The 17,204-nt window shown below is 35.7% G+C and overlaps 1 protein-coding gene and 1 long non-coding RNA gene across 2 annotated transcripts in view; one reads left to right on the forward strand and one right to left on the reverse strand.

The window, feature by feature from the left end:
- The window catches only part of LOC145665451 (uncharacterized), a 499,990-nt gene that overhangs the window by 269,278 nt on the left and 213,508 nt on the right, over positions 1–17,204 (forward strand). The gene's annotated exons all lie outside the window — the stretch shown is intronic.
- The window catches only part of LOC145663739 (uncharacterized), a 45,173-nt gene continuing 35,288 nt past the window's right edge, over positions 7,320–17,204 (reverse strand). The window contains exon 3 of the long non-coding RNA XR_014127260.1: positions 7,320–8,709. This is a non-coding gene — a long non-coding RNA (uncharacterized LOC145663739). The remainder of the gene's footprint in view (positions 8,710–17,204) is intronic.

Below are 17,204 nucleotides of genomic sequence, written 5' to 3' on the forward strand. Positions count from 1 at the left end.
GAAAATGAGTTTCAAACAACGAGCTGCAATTGAGTTTTGTGTTAAACTGGGTAAAACTTTTAGTGAAACGCACCAAATGCTACAAAATGCATATGGTGATGAGTGTCTATCCCGTACGCAAGTTTACGAGTGGTTCAGGCGATTCAAATCGGGTAGAGAGACGCTGGATGATGACGAAAGATCAGGCCGTCCCAGAACCGGATTATCGGAAGAAAACATCGAAAAAGTGCGTGAAATCATCAAACATAACAAAAAATCGTCGGTGAAAGTTATTGAAATGAAATTAGGCATTCCTCAAACAATCGCATACCGCATTTTGACCGAAGTTTTGGGCCTTAAGAAGGTTAATTCGCGGTTTGTACCACACAAACTCACCGAAGACCAAAAAGTTGATCGAATTGCTCATTGCAAAGACATCGTTAAAAGTGCTCGGCAGGATCGAAACTTCTTGAAATCGATTGTAAGTGGTGACGAGACGTGGTGTTTTGAATATGAGCCCGAAACAAAGCGGCAAAGTGCTGAATGGAGAGCGCCGGATGAAGGAACACCCAAAAAAAGTCGCTTGGTGAAGTCAAAAGTTAAGGTGATGCTGATTTGTTTTTACGATTCAAAAGGAATTATCCACAAAGAATTTGTTCAGCCCGGCCAGACAGTCACTGGAGAGTTTTACTTAGGCGTCATGAAGCGTTTGCTGGCAAGAATTCGTCGTATTCGGCCCGAATATCGCGAAATCGGCAGTTGGACTCTTTTGGACGATAATGCACCATCACATCGTTCCCGACTTGTAACTGAATTTTTGGTCAAAAATAACATTATTCGGTTGCATCATCCGCCCTATTCAGCAGATCTCGCTCCGTGCGATTTCTATCTGTTCCCGAAACTGCATTTGGCGATGAAAGGAAAGTGGCACGCATCGATTGATGCCATTGAGAAGGCGACGACCGCCGTCCTAAAGACCATTCCAATAAAGGACATGGAGAAGTGGTTTGACAACTTGTTGGAGCGTGCAAATATGTGTATCTATGCAGAAGGGGAATACATTGATTAATAAAAATGACTTGTTCTAAAATGTACATTGCTTTTTTGTTTTTTTTAAAACGTTCGGTTTCTTTTGGAATGGAGGGTGTAGTTCCAACAATCGAGGGTATTTAATTTTACCCTTTAGAAACATGTTTCCAATAATCGAGAGTATTTAGTTTCACCCTTTAATAACATGCTTCCAATAATCGGGAACATTTAGTCTTTCCCTTTAGAAATGTGTTTCCAATAATCGAGAGCATTTAGTTTCACCCTTTAGAAACATGGTTCCAATAGTAGGTAGTAATTAGTCTTACCCTTTAGAAACATATTTCCAATAATCGACAGTATTTAGTTCTACCCTTCAGAAATATGGTTCGAATAATCAGGACCTGTCCGAGAGAAGTTACCATCTAGTGCAATACTATTACTTGGCACTCTTCCTTTCGTACAGAAAAGCACATCTTAAATGCCAGGATTTTAGAAACGTGACCCCATAATAATTTTAGTAAAGTTAATGAAAATATAAAATTTACTGAATAATAATAATGATGATGATAAGCTAATATATTAATAACAAGTATTGTTGTTTAGGTGAGAACGTATAAAGTTACGAGAACGTATAAACACAAACATATGTTTGTGAGGAATAAAGATTGAATTATATATTACTGAGTTTTTTTTAAATATCATAAGTTTTAAGTATTCATTCATTTGATAAAAAGAATAGTAATGAAAAGCGAAAGAGAATTATGTTACATCAAAAGTTTCGTATCAAGTTATCGCTGATGCTGTAAATTTGAAAATAAAAACGAAATTTAGTTACAGCCTCATGTTGATTTTTCATCTTTGTGAGATCAAGAACCATAAAAGCACATTTGCTTTGTAACACCCTCATTGATAAATTGGATCATTACTGTATTATTATTTTTTTTAAAAAAATAGAACCCAGTCTTGTTTGCAAAGTCGAAAAATCAGATATAAGATCAAAGTAATTCAATTTTTGTTCGATTTCATATTCAATTGAAACCGTCAAGTCCTTGTAGTAAAGTTTCAGCCAATATAAATCCTAAATAAGTTTTTTAGTTTTGAAAAAGTACATTCACAACTTAAAACTGTTATAGGCAGTGGCAGTTAAATTTAACTAATCATAATGTCAACACGTTCCAACAAGAAATATATTTTATAGTAATTTTTAAATAATGTATTTTCTATATATATATATATTTCAGTTTATTTTTAAATAATACAGTTTTCTTTGCGACCCCCAAAATTTTATGCCCCGTGCAAATGCACATGTTGCACATACGGTAGAGACAACCCTGCCAATTACAAAACTCTCTTTAATAATGAAAAAAGAAACGGGATATCAAGAAAACTTCACGGATTATTCTTTGGTTATTGATTCAGTTTGCTTTTGGGCACAGTTTCGAAATCTATCTGTTGATATTAAGTTGATTTTATGAGTATTGTCGCTCCCTATCAAAATCATTACAAAGCTAGGGGAAATGTGCTGATATTTGTTCTGTTTACCGTTCTTTTAAACTCACTGTAATACAATATTGTGTGTACTGTATATTTGCAAGTACTTGCGTTGTGTTGCGTTGCAGAGCACATTAATTTCATCATGAAAAATTAAATGACTAGATTTCACTAAACCATATATTTTTCCCCATATATGATGACGTGTCACACTGCAGAATACTAGGTATATTGCTAAGATTGTTTCACATCCCAACCTCAGCTAAATTCATGTAATGGTTCCGTTCTAGTGAATTGTAGAATAATTTCACATACGTATAGGCAACCAACCAATCACTATTGTCTCTCACGGTTGCATACCTCGTGGTGGTCAGGTTTTAGCTGAAACTTCCTTCACTTGATATTGTAAGTTCAACATCATAACTTTTTTCCTCCAGCACATAGCTTAACATTTACTGGGCTCTTTTTCTGTTTGAGTGAAATTTTGCAACTTTCATACACTTCCATAATAACTAGAGCTTGTAATTTTGTACAGATACGTAAACCCGGTGATAATTAATATTTTCACATAATTTTCGCTCTAGCTTGTCGTTTTACGGTAAAATTGATTGCTATCTTACTGTAATTATTAATAAAGGTTGTTTATACTTTGATAATTGTTGATACTGATAATCTTATACTTTATATAGAAGTAAATGTCTGTAAAAAAAAAAGTTATGTCTGGGTTCGGTATACAAATTCACACTGTTGGCTTGGCATACTGCAGGGGCTAAACCATAATCTGTCGCTTTATCCAGTGTAAAGCAGGATTAAAGCCCATTTTATCCCGTGTATACCTGAGCGTCAAGGGGGGCTATAGCCCCCTTGGATCCACACCTTTATATATATATATATATATATATATATATATATATATATATATATATATATATATATATATATATATATATATGAGAGAGAGAGAGAGAGAGAGAGCGAGAGCTCTATTTTATTCTGATTTGATGTTAAACTCCGTATTTCAAATCTACATTAATCGTCCAGGAGGCGTTCCGCCCCCTCCAAACAATTCTTCTGAGTATGTTGTCCTTTGCTCTTCATGGAAACTCATTTTAAAAAAAAACTAGTGGACGGAAACATATTACTTGCAATCTGGCAAAAAAAAAAAAAAAAAAAAAAAAGCACTTCTAAAGGGAATGACATGAAAAGATAATCGAAAACGACCGATATTACTGTCGAATCTATAGTTTTCAGAGTGGTTGTGAGATGGCCCCTTGGCGTTGCTTGACATGATTTATTCTATCCTATTTTTCTGACATTGATGACAGCTTTTTTATTCTACTTAGTTATTTATTTTCAAATATTGTGGATAAGCATTATTTTTCCCGTTAAAAGAAGTGTACTTCTGCAAGTTCTCAGCAAAAAAGGTAATCGAACGAATGAACCTCGTGTTTTTTTTAAAAAAATCGACCGTTTTTTGTTTAAATATTTCCTATCTGAAATAAGATTTTATAACTCTAACTAACTCTATGGCCTATGGAACCCGGAGGTTCAGTGCCGCGTTCACAAAAGCTCTCCACTGACTTCTATCCTTAGCTAATTGCATCCAGTTTCTACTTTGTATTCCTATCTCTGCGAGATCCATCTTAATATTGTCCTCCCATCTGCGCCCAGGTCTTCCTAATGGTCGTTTTCCTATGGGTCTACCAGTCAAGACTTTGAAAGCGTTTCTAATTTCTTCCATTCTAGCTACATGACCTGCCCACCTAAGCCTCCTAGACTTGACGACCCTAACAATGTTGGGTAAACCGTATAAACTATGTAGTTCCTCGTTATGAAGCTTCCGCCATTCCCCATTCTCGTTCCTCTTGGGTCCGAATATTCTTCTCAGGATCCTGTTCTCAAATACTTTCAGTCTATGTTCTTCCCTCAGAGTAAGCGACCATGTTTCACAACCATACAGAACAACAGGCATGATTATCGTTTTATATATTTTAAGCTTCAAATTCCTCGACAGAATTCGCGACGACAAGAGATTTTGAACCGAATAGTAACACGAATTCCCTGCTTTTAGTCGACATTTAATTTCTTCGTGAATATGATTTTCGTCTGTTAATATTGATCCTAAATATTTGAAAGTATCCACTTTATCAAAAGCATTATTTAATATTTTAACGCCTCCACAATTTGCCGTATTACGGTCCCGACGCACTTCCATGTATTTAGTTTTCTCTGCGTTTACTTCTAAACCCATGTCCCTGCAAGCGTTTAATAAGATCTCTGCATTTAAACGTGATCAATTTGATTATGTGTTTTTCCGTCTGGTGATGTCCAAGTGTATTTATGAACGTCGCGATGTGGGAATTTTGTATTCTTCACGATTAGGTTTTTGGATGTTGCAAAGTTCACAAGTTTAACACCGTTGTCATTACTTTCGTTATGCAAACTTTCGTTCCCTATAATCGGTTTGAAAATATCCTCTCGTCCTACCTTCGCATTGAAATCCCCTAATAGAATCTTCATATGGTATCGCGGGAGTTGGTCAAATATCCGTTCCACTTCTTCGTACAAACTGTCTTTTATATCGTCACCCTTATCTTCAGTTGGAGCATGTACATTTAAAACAATAATATCACACCACCGTCCCTTAAGAGTAATAAAAGAAAGTCTGTCAGTAACAAATTCAACCCGTTTAATTGCTGGTAATATTCGTTTGTGAACGAAAAACCCTGTTCCTAACTGGTGATTTTTATTTCCTTCCCCGTAAAAGAACGTAAAATTTCCGGAATTCTCAGATCCATTTCCTTCCCACCCAACTTCCTGAACTCCTACTAAGTCCATCCTGTATTTCTCTAACTCACTCGTTACAGATTTTAACGCGCCTGCCCTATAAAGACTTCTAACATTCCATGTTCCAAATCTCATGTCCATTTTCTTTTGCTGATGTCGTGCCAAGTTATCAGTCCTTGCCCGAGGCTTTTGTGAATGTTTCTGAACAAGTACCTTTTTTTACAGGATGAGGGTGTTAGCCTTACCCAAACCCCCAAGCTGGAGGACCACTCCTAGTCGTCTGTCCGCGACTGCTTATTCAGTATATTCGCAGCTAACCTCTATATCTAGAGGCCTTCTCCTTGATCCGCAACCTGAGGACGCGCCATGCCGTGGTGACAGGAACCCACGTTACACGGAATAAGATTTTATGCCCATGATAAATTTTCTTATCTATTATGGTCGTTTTTGTTAGCAATAATTCGTTGTGCTTCTCAACAATATCCCATCGTTTTTATAAGTTGACTAGCCTTCGGATAGCCGTGGACTTCGCCTCCCCTCCCCCCTCAACCTCCGCTTTTGCTTGGCTTACTGTCTCGTACTTCATATTTCAGCCTTTGTTTTCATTCGTCACACGGCAAGAATACGTTTTTACCATTATTCTTTGAGAAAAGTTTAAATTTCTTTCTTCGGCTTAGAATAGATATGTCAAACTGAAATTTTATTTAAAAAAAAAAAAAAAAAAAACATGTCGACCCAAGAGCGAACTGTGTTCAGATGTTTATTTCAGGCTCACCCCTTTTCCCGTGATGATGGGACTGACCACCTCCAAGTCTTTTTATATATTGAGAAAAAAAGTGACCCATTTTCTCACTGTGGCATGTGCTTGCTTGTTTGGAACAATGAGTTTATATACCAAGTTTCATATCTTTTACATGACTAACATTAAGGAACTTCGAGATATGACATACTTATTATAACAGTTACAACCCTCACCCTTTTCTCCTTCCCTTCCAAGGGAAACATTAAGCGCTGAAACGCGTCTTTAATGGTTTTAAATTGAAAGCCTAAATACCAATTTTCATGTCTTTAACCTTAAGGGGTTCCGACATATGGCCATGTCATTGCAACAAGTATAAATCTTCTTTTCTCTTCAGCATTTTTAGGTCTCTTCTAGGGGAAATATTGAAAAAAGGTGAAACACGTTCTAATTATTTAAATGGGAAATCCGCGTACTAAATTTCATGTTTCTACCCTTCAGAGATTCAAAGATATGGACATTTTACCAGAATAATTGCCAAAAATATTTCTTAGAGGCATCTATATCACAAATTCCATGCTTTATCAAAATTTCAAATTTATCGCTTCAGCGATTTGGTCTGGACGTTTGTCAGTCAGTCAGGGCTTCTTTTATATACGTATATAGAAATTATGGTGTTGTATTGGGTCGCATCGATACAATCTCACAGCGTGTAAGATGTGGAAACTACTTACATCAATTATCAATTTGTTGTTATTGCTGTATTAAAAGCTACAAGATACATAATACACGCATGTTTTATACTTACCTCAGAGACAAATATGAAGATAGAGGGTATTTTACCTGATATCACTGCGTTTGTGCGTAATACTAACGAGAGATCCAGTCATATGGGTCTCTAATGGTTTAAAGTAATTTACCTTATATATTGTGAAATAAAGTGACCTGTCAACAAGGATGGATTGGGCCGCCTTACAACCAGGCAAATGCCAGGTGCACCCTCCCCTTTATGAAACATTCCAAAAATATATTAATAACGAAAGTAAAATGAATATTTCATTACTTTTTTGAAACATTACCGAAAATAATTCGTATATCTTGTAAAACTTTGTTGAAGTAACTTTCGAAGGCACGAGTAAGGTTGGCTAATTTGAAATTACTGCTATATTGTCGAGGCTGTCTTCTATAATCAATGAAGTTACAACTGTATTGCCAAGAATATCTTCTGTGATCAATGAAGTTACATCTTTATTGCCGAGAGATCTTCTGTAATCAATGAAGTTACAGCTATATTGCCGTGGGTATCTTCCGTAATCAGTGAAGTTACAGCTATATTGCCGTGAGTATCTTCTGTAATCAACATAAAATAAATAAATAGCACTTTGTTTTGAATTATCTTTATTTTAAAATTATGCCTTGTGTTATGGTTAAAGTCATATGTGGTCGTATGCTTATAAGGTATCTATTGCGACAGATATGTATAAACGACATATCATATACTTCTCTCTCTCTCTGACCCATTGATATGATGCCCTCTCAATATCCGCGCCATCGCCTTTTTCGTGGCACTTTTCTAATACCTGTACTACCACCCCTTTGGTAGAGCCAGTCCACACCTGTCTAAAACTTTCAGAGAAGGAAGACATTTGTTTTTTAAATATTGGATTGTTACAAATGAAATGTCTTTTCTATTGGTATAAAAACAAACAGGAGTATCTTTTATCAGATATGTAGAATTTGTTCAAAATAGCATCCTTGGGCTTCAGTGACCATCTGCTAGCGTTTTTGCAATGACGTCATTGAATTGTGGAAAAGGTACTTGGATTTAGAAGCAAAGGCATTTTTTCAACACCTTTATCTTCTTTGAAGTGTCTATTTCAAAATAAAAGTTCAAAACTGCAGAAAAAAATGAAAGTCAGTAGGAGAAATATCCTAGTAATATGGAGGATAAGAGAGTGAATTTCATATCACAAATCTGTCTTTTTCTGTACCACAGTAGTCCTCGCACCATCATGCAATACGATAGGAGCTGTCAATAGTTGTTGTTTAGTGCATAGTTTCCGGTGCATTTCTTCAATATTATTGCAATATCTTTGTGCTGTCATGGTGTGACGTAATTGAAGAAACGGAAAATTGACAATACCCTGAGTTGTTAATCAGTCACTATAATCTTTCTGAGGTGGAGTGCAAGTTTTGGACATTGTTTATTAGATTCTTCAACATTAAGCCTTTGTGATGATGTTTTACGATTATTGTTGTAGCACACAATTTTCATCGCAGGTGACAATTTGATGTGAAAAAGGCTCCCTGTGATTTCTCAAGGTAAGAGGACTTTCGATTTTTCAGCGATGCATTTTCTGAGCATATGTCAGTTCATGGGGTACCCACGTATGATTGTTTTTCTTTACCGAAGGCAGTCAATTTACGGGACACAGTTGCAGTAGACACATGAAAGTGCTCTGACGTTTTGCGAATTGATTTTGTGCGGTCGTGTCGGACGTTCGCTTTCAAATAATCAGAAATAAGCACAGATGGAAACATTCCACGAGAGTTATTTTCAAGATCCATATCTCCATCCCTTACGCAGTATATATTTGAGCTTGTTCTTCTTCATTATGTCCTAATCTGTATTCATATAGCATAGTGATACATAGATCCTGTTTTTCTCCATGGCTTCTGTATCCCTAAAAACAAACAAAAATATTAGGATCCCAGCTCAAGCCATCTAACATAATAGAATGAACATTATTACAAATATTATTCAAAGTTTTGTTTCGGTCAAAATATAATTATTTGTTTTAAATTTACCATCTTTTCAACTACTTTGAAAACGGCATTTCATGATGCAACGACTCAGTATTATTTTTAGTGTACTTTGTGGTGTTTAGTACATTGATGGACAAACATTTGGTTCGGCATATTGAGTATTATGTGAATTTAAGAGAATTTAACATACGTTCATATGAATTATTACATTCAGTATAAAATTTCTACTCATATCTAGTAAAATACTCTGTGCACATAAATAGCCTATCGTTACAGCCTGTGGAGAGCTATGGTTGGCTGACTGTCTTTTTGTTGAATGTTTTGTGGCCAGCACATCAGTTTCTAAGGCATCCTGGCTTTCTAGATGAGAATTCGACTCCTCTGAATTAAATTTGCGTCCCAATCACAGAAATTATTAATTCCACTAGGAATCGAACTTGAACCCTTTTGTAGCAAATCAGTCTCACGAATAGAGCTTGGGTCCGTGACTAAAACACTAAGAGAGAGAGAGAGAGAGAGAGAGAGAGAGAGGAGGGAGAGAGAATTTTGGACGGACTTAAATTCACCTTACATACATACATACGTACCAACAAACAGTTAAAAGTTTAAAAGGGAAAGGACTAAAGATGGTCGGTTGCCACCCACTACCTACGAGCTAGATATTACTATACTTCAGGAACTAAAATTGCGTAGAAGTATACACACTCCTAAATATGCTATTCCAGTTGGGAGCTGCTTAGTTGTTTTAATTAACCATCTGAAACTTGTGACCACAACGCCACAGATTCACACATCTCGGTTACGTGGCGATTACACAAAATACCCATTAGTGAACATTCTCTGGAGATAATGAGAGTGAAAATAATTAGGACTCGAAAATAACAGTGAACACTAAGAGAGAGAGAGAGAGAGAGAAACTGTGAGTGAATGAGTGTCTAGATTGTAATAGTATCTAAAGCATAGACCTGTACGTTGGTCCAGGGACATCGGACGCGAACCATACCGGATAACATTGTTAGTGTAAGAGGAAAAGAGAAAAATATTTTCAATACTTCCGATGTGCTATTTGATTAAAAAATTACCTTTAAACATTTAAAAAAATTCACATTTTTTATAATTTTGACATAATTTCTTAAAATTTACAATTTATTTGTCTAAATTTATTCCATTCACTTGTTTATCGCAATTAATTAATAAGAGCATGCCTGGCTACAAGCTTTATAGAAGAAGTTTGAGTCATTTGCTTAAGCTTTGGGCAGAGTAAAGAGAACAAATTGACTAGTAAAGAACATTAGCAATCAACTAACAAATTAACTCCATCAACTAACGAGCATTTGTAATTCGGTAACTAGTTTGTATTTTATAAATAACTAGTTGTTGACCGTCCCCCCTTCCCCATCTAGCCTTCGGATCGTCTGCAAATTGCCTGTACGCTATAAGCATCTCTTGGTGTCAGGTAGAGGGCGAGCAGCTAGCAGCAACTATTAGCCTGACTGAATTATAGAAGTGTGGTTTAGAGACTGAGGCATCTTGCTCTTACAATAAGGATATAAAATAAACATTTCTGCAATATTAACAAAATCACGTGAAATAAATAACTTTTATACAGAACAATATTTATTCTGTGTTTATTTTCATATTATATATTCCTTTCTTCTATGTCAATAGATGCATTTAATATCTCAGTTCAAAGACATATTCGAATACACTCACACTGTCTTATGTAAGTTCAAGGATGTTCGAAAACACCCATACTATCTCCTGTTGGTTTAAGGAAATGTTCGAAAATATCCATACTGTCTCATATCAGCTCAAGGATATGTTCGAAAACACCCATACTGTCTCCTGTTGGTTTAAGGAAATGTTCGAAAATATCCATGCTATCTCATATCAGCTCAAGGAAATGTTCGAAAACACCCATACTGTCTCGCTTCTCTAAGTATCCGGAATTATGATTAAAAATTAGATTTCTGGGCTTTCGGCATCTACAGCCATGTTAGCCCGTCACGTATGAAGAATCACGTCCCTCGGTGATCACATTATCCGAGGAAAGGGAAGAAAGAAAGGGTTGGGGAAGGAAGGAAGCTGCCTAAAACCTGTATGTTAGGTAACATCCGGGCGCTTACCTAGTGTGAATGGGGATAACCCAGGAAAACCTCACTCAGGATGGCTGTCCTAAAAAAAAAAAAAAAAAAAAAAAACTTTTCGACTTTTTCAACCGAGTGTCCCCACCGGGAGTCCATCTCGAGACCGTTCGTACCAAAGACGAGAGAGTTAGTGACTACGCTACACGGAGCCACTTTCTAAGTATCAAAACACCAAAAACGGTTCTCGTCCGCTTAAACAACTAGACCCATACTGCTAACATCTTTTTACGAGCAATCAATCAAATGAAATAAGAAATTATCGTGTTTTTTTTTTTTTTTCACTGCAACAGGGATCTGATAGCGTTGATCCGTTCAGACACTCGACAACAATAGTCTCTAGAGTCTTGGAACTAAGCAGTTCCCATTTTTTTTTTTTTTTTTTGAAGGGGGTAAATATCGCTTGCAATATAATGATTGTTGATGCCATCTAATGAACAAGATTAGTAATAAACACCAGTGGGAGGTACACAAACGTTACAAAGCAGTTTCTACTACAATGCAAGACTCAGAATAGAAGAAAAAAAAAACAGAGGTGCACATGTGTGCACCTATGGACTGAAGAGGATAGACACAAACACTGATAAACACTACCATCCCCTTCTGCATTTTTGAAAAAAAAAAAGTCAATTTTAGTGTACAAGTTTTCCCCCTTTCTCCCTTGGGTTTATTTGACTTTCCGAAACAACAACAAAAAAATGTTCTGTAAAGTTTAAAGAAATTATGATAATTACGTTATACTGTGAAATGTGGCAGAGTTGGGTGTTCAACATACAAAAATGATTTTAAAATCAAAAGCATATATAGCCAAGTTTAAAAATAGATAGATGGTCAGCTTACAGAGTATAACAAGTAATACGTGTCTCCTTTCTCTCTCTCGCTCGCTCGCTCCTAGAAGGAAAAAGAAAGAATCTCTCTCCTTTCATTCTTCACTTCCTCTTCTTTCCTATAGTAAAAATTTTAAAAAATCTTGTCAGAATTTGTTTTTTAATTTTTTTTACAAGAAGTTTCGAAGCTAGAATGAGTGGTATTCCTATAGTAACTTCAGGATTTACATAAATAATGCGTTCTGTAAACCTTCACATAACTTGAATTTTACACAAGTCGAATTTGTTAATTGCTTTAAGTGTAACTTGGTAGAGAACTGTAATATTATTATGTAATATGATGCAAAATACGTAACAACATTGCTTTATAAATGAAATGTCTCAGCAATATTTACTCATATATAAACTCTAAATATATATATATAAAAAACGTACAAGTTGTATATCAGTTGTTTTTATATATTATTTTATACATAAAAATATATAGTACATATGTCATTGCATACTGCAATAGATGTCAAAGACACAGAAACCCGCAAGTACCCTCATACGCGCTAGTAGTTGTAGTTTTCAAGTTTTGTTATTTAATTTCGAATTGACGTAAGTCGTGTATTACATAAATCGATGGTATCTATACATATCTTACGGGAAACTACACGTATATAATTACCACGTTAGTAGAGAGGTAGCTAACTTAAACACAAACGGCCAAGTTTTATATCTATCTATTAAAATGCTACAGTACGAATTAAGAGCGACCGAGCTCTAACCTATAACCTTAGCTTTCAAACTTTTGATTTACAGTTATTTGTGATTTCACGTTTATAACAAAGACAAATATTATTAAAAGAGTGTACTTAAAATAAATTACTCACAGAAATATTTTTCACAAAGTTTATCCTTTTAAATTATTGTTCAAAGGCCTTTGCCCTTAATAAGCCTTCTCCGAAATAAATGCAAATGAATTGTGCTGCCATCTTTGAAGCTCTTTTAAACTACTTTTATATGTTTATGGCCAATCCTTTCGACAATGAGATATCGGAAACTACAGGCTCTAGAAAGATGACGTTTTCACTGATCGATTGCAAATTTCATGTAGATTGGCCAGTTCTAATTGAATATTAAAAAAAAAAAAACATGGGCACCATTTCTTTATTACATTTTTACGGGTACATTGGAAGTGTTGAAATTGAGAAAAACTAAAGCATCACATCCTAAGCATTATACATTCCAACACCACACTGTTGTATATAGGAGTTATATATGTCTCAGGCGTTTGTTTCATGGCCAAATAATAATGGAAAAGGAAGGATAACCATTTCTCCAGTCTAAGATGAACCTTTTTTTGGGAGTTTTTCCCAATTAATACCATATATAACTGACATTATAATTGTGTATGTAATGCATTTGTTTTTATATACTGCATGCAAGAAGAAAGAAAACACTGGTCACACATGAATTAGAAACTCCAACCAGAAGCAGGCTCAAATCTTGCAAATGTGCGAGATATTGAGAAAAAATAATCGAAAAAAGTCTCCCCTTTATGATACCCCCTTTTTTAAATCAATACGTCTTTCACTTGTATCTGTAAAGAGACATGTTGTAAGGGGACATGTACAGATGTTGTAAGTAATGATAAGGAAATTTATGCTCATATGCGAATGATGCGCTGTGTAGAGAGCGCAGGTTCAGCTAGTATATATATACTGTATATATAATATCATATACAATATTATTGTACTTGCCAAACCTTGCAATACATAATCCATGTCTGACTTCCATGGTCTTACTAGAACCTTTAAATCAATGCAGTTAGGACGTTCACAGCCCCTTAACCTAGCGTAGCTAATAAAAAGTTTGACTATTAATAGATCACATACTTTTTCTTTATTTTTTTCGCGTACTATCATGTGCTAAAAGGCACTCCACTCTGAAGAAGACAGAACTACCAACGCTATTTGTAAAAGAGAAAATGTGTTCTAACAACTTCTCTTGAAATCAACTTTTCAATGAAACAGAGCAAGTGTCCACTCACTATGATTACTTCTCTAGCATACAAGTGAAGAGCTATTATGTTTGGTATTTATCTAGTTTTTCTCTTTCTTTTTATTTTACCTTTTTAACAGTGGGGATTGTTGATACATATATGTATACCTCGTATTCTGTTTCAAACAAAGTTAACGTCCTCGAAATTCCAGTAAAACTTTGTTTTAAATAGCAGATTCCGCGATCTACGTATTTGCCTGTCTTTTTCCTCAATTGAGTAACGTAAACAACATCGTACACACGTATTTTAATTACGATACTAGAACCTCCTAACGTGAAGAACTTCATTTTTTATTTGACTTAGGTTACTCTTTTTTTCTTTTTTGACTCGTTCATTATATAGCGGAGTTCTAAGTGGAGAACTTTCAGCTTTAAGTAGTTTAGAGTACTGAAACTCATTTATACATGTATTAATCTATCTGTTCGTGTGTCCGTCAGGGAGAAAATCTCAAGAGGCACTTAATGAATCACCATAATTTTGACCAGGGTGTAGAGGTCTGCACGGGCCGGAATTTTTACCGCGGCCCGGCCCGTGAATTTACAATGTGAGACCCGACCCGAGTCCGAAATATGTTTTAGCATTTAGGCCCGAGCCCGTATGATAATCAAATGAGCCCGAAATAAGCCCGAATTACAGAAATTTAATAATTAACGCAAAATTATATTTTTATTTATAGCAATTAGAGGTTTAATTTTGCAGTTGTACTTTAAAAGTTCTCCAGAAAGAAAGTGTAATATATATCGTTGTATAGTATTTACAAAGTTAGGCTCGAAAAGGCCCGAGAAATATGGTTGTATATTTAAAAATTCACGGCTTGAGCCCGGTCCGGGCCCGAAGTGATATATGCTTTATAGGCCCGAGCCCTTGCAGACCTCTACCAGGGTGTAGAGAGTCATGGAAGTAATTCAAACTGAAAATGGTGGATATCAACCATTTCCGATTTGTAACGTTAATCACTGTAGAGCGAAAACGATAATAGATACCGAGAAGCAATTTCCTGCAATCAATGAAGCGTTTCAAGAATACATTTTATTTCCACCCTTAGCTCGCTATTGAAAGCAAAAGTGATTTTAAAAAATCCACTACCACTTCGGTTTCAAGATTGATCTAAATAGAGTACAGATGTACACTCATGTCCAAAATGTCTATAAATATGTTGTTGTAGGAATATAATTTGATAACGAATTCGCCCGGTATTTCTTACAATGTTAGTATGTGTATATTCGGCGAAGACATGTATGTGGAAAATTTCATGTCAAAAGAGCAGTAAATAAGGACAATAAAACTTTCTTGTCCATTTAGCAACATTTTGTTTTACTCATTCTAATTTTTGTATTAATAATTCTTTTCCTAAGAAATTTATCACAAATATACATTTCCCGATTATACACGGTGTGCATATAGTATCAGTATTAAAAGTACCCTGCAAAATCATTATCAAATTATATTCTTACAAGAAGATAGTTATAGATATGTGACAGTCATTTTGGACATGAGTGTATATAGAGGTGTCCCACGCATTGTAAGTTTGGTAATTTTCTTCTCAAGTACTGTATATGTCAGTTTTCCCCTCCGCCGTTCTGTAAAGATTTCTTAATTCGCATATTGACCATATTAAGAGTAAATGTTTAACGCAATACGAATATGCAGCATTATTATTAAATACTGAGAAATTATTGTGGACGGAGGAAAGAAAATTTCAAGTCTAGTACGTAATCGTTATATCTGTTACCAAAGCCTTGATTTACGACAAAGACACTTTCTGAGGAAATTATTTTATGTCTACTGTTATGTATTGCAATTTTATTTTAATATTGCAGAGAGTGTTCTTCTGTGCTGTCTGAAGTGAGAATAATACGTGTCCATTATGAAGAGGTTATTAAAACGTTAGGAGGAAAAAATGAAACATTTCAGTTTGTCCAACGTTTATGCCCTTTAGTCTAAGGGAGAGTATGATTAAGATAAGTGAACGACCATGGAAGAATTGGTTGAATGAGAAACTGGGAGGAAACGAGAGTACCCGGAGAGAACTCACGGACACGATGTCCACCGCAAACTTATTTGACCGGGAATCGAACCGGGGACCCCACGCCCCAGAGGTAAGCGCTCTACCACTGAGCCACCGTGCCCGCTGTTAGGAGGAAAAGAGGACTGTCCATGTATTTGAGTGTACCCGTAAAAGGGAAGTTTCTGTCTCTTAAGGGTCTTCACTACAGCGAAATTAAAGTACCGCTAATTTTAGAGGTTTTCTGTAATATCTTCAAAACAAATACAAATATTCGAAAAGCAGGAACGTAGTGAACTAGACAATACGATTTTGCATGTGATACCTTCATCACAATTCACCTATCTGCTTTTGGTATGCCGCTATTTACAGAACCCGCAAAAAATACTAAAACTAGCTACAGTTGCAAATCGTAAGAAGATAGATGAGTTATGAGAACGGTATCACATGTAATATCGTATAGTCTAGTTCACTACGTTTTTGCTTTTCGAATACTTTTATTTGTTTTGAAGATATTGCACAAAAACTCTAAAATTACCAGTAGTTTAATTTCGCTGTAGTGAAGACCCTTAATAACACACATATTTTTGCCGGGACAAAAAAAAAAAATCATTTTATCTAGGACGCCGCTACTAAGGAGGGTTTACTTGTAGTATCTTCTGTATTAACTAACCACTGGCATGCGTCTCTCTGTCTAACAGGTATATAAAGATCTTTCTGGACCTAGTGGCTGTCATATGTTTTTTTTATTAATGTGACTCCCCAGTTTGCTTCTCGACGCTGGGTTAACCCTGAAAATTGGAATGCATCAACCGAAAATAGAACCCAGGACCACCCGGACGTGAGTCCAACACTTTAATCACTAGGCCACGGAGATCTCAACTTGTGTACGACCACCGACATTGTTTGTTCAAAAGTGACGAGAAATAATATTTAACTTGTTAGCCTTATGCCAGATGTTTCCGTTTTTGTAATGAACGTGCTGTTGAAGGTCATTGCTCCGAGGATCGATTATCTCGTTGAAAATCTGTTGTTTCGCCAATATGTCACATCTCTGGTTGTATTTACGGCAAAGTAAGGGAAGGTAGATAACTAATCAACAATGCCAGCGTCACGCAACTGAGCGTGACAACCTCATCGCTACCAGTCGCTGCTACGATAAGAAAGAGATTTTTGAAAAAAAGAAAAAAAAAACTTTTCCTCTTGCTCGCAGGATAGGTTTTCATGTTAGAAAATCATCTTCATCTATCGATTTGGCGAGCGTACAGGGGGCTATGCCCTGGACTCCCAAGATAAGTCATAAGAGGGTAATAAAAAAACATTACGGTTAGCTACAGTATGATTCTTACGTTACGAAACTGAAAATACTACTCCATTTCATCACGAATGG

The sequence above is a fragment of the Thermobia domestica genome, chromosome 11, assembly GCF_964235325.1.
Source record: "Thermobia domestica chromosome 11, izTheDome1.hap1.1, whole genome shotgun sequence".
Taxonomy (NCBI): Eukaryota; Metazoa; Arthropoda; class Insecta; order Zygentoma; family Lepismatidae; genus Thermobia; species Thermobia domestica.